The sequence below is a fragment of the Penaeus monodon genome, chromosome 29, assembly GCF_015228065.2.
Source record: "Penaeus monodon isolate SGIC_2016 chromosome 29, NSTDA_Pmon_1, whole genome shotgun sequence".
Classification (NCBI taxonomy): domain Eukaryota; kingdom Metazoa; phylum Arthropoda; class Malacostraca; order Decapoda; family Penaeidae; genus Penaeus; species Penaeus monodon.
In genome coordinates this window covers 9,623,476-9,624,012 of record NC_051414.1, presented here as the reverse complement: position 1 = coordinate 9,624,012, position 537 = coordinate 9,623,476, and the positions used below count along the sequence as shown (strand labels likewise).

At 35.6% G+C, this 537-nt stretch overlaps 1 protein-coding gene across 1 annotated transcript in view; it reads left to right on the top strand.

Annotated features, from left to right (window-relative positions):
• The window catches only part of LOC119591725 (bidirectional sugar transporter SWEET12-like), an 11,089-nt gene that overhangs the window by 9,300 nt on the left and 1,252 nt on the right, over window positions 1-537 (top strand). The window lies entirely within an intron of this gene.

Genomic DNA, 537 nt, shown 5'->3' with positions numbered 1-537 from the left:
TTAAAGTGCCACTGTGCCTTTTTTTTTCATTTTTGACAATTCTTACTATTTGTGTGTGACAGATTTTCACATACACACACACATTTTTTTATCCATATATACTAATACACAGTCATGGCATAAAGGCTCATGTAGAAGTTCTAATCAAAGACAAGGCCACGCTGGATGTGAGTTGACAATGAGTCCTCTCCCCTCTCACATCCCCTTGGTAATATAGTACACATTTAGCAGGGTTGTAGTGGGTGCAGCTCATCCAAACACACTGTTGTGGCAACTTAACATCTGTGCTCCTAGTCAGAGATTATTAACAAGCTTTGTATATTTGTACTTACATATAGAATTGGTATAAATGCAATAAAACTGCAATGTTTTGGGTCAGAGTAGATTCCTTAGAATTGGTATAAATGCAATAAAACTGCAATGTTTTGAGTCAGAGTAGATTCTTTAGAATTGTTATAAATGCAATAAAACTGCAATGTTTTGAGTCAGAGTAGATTCCTTATCAAACAGTGAAGGGGAGAAGGTGTTTAGTTGAAA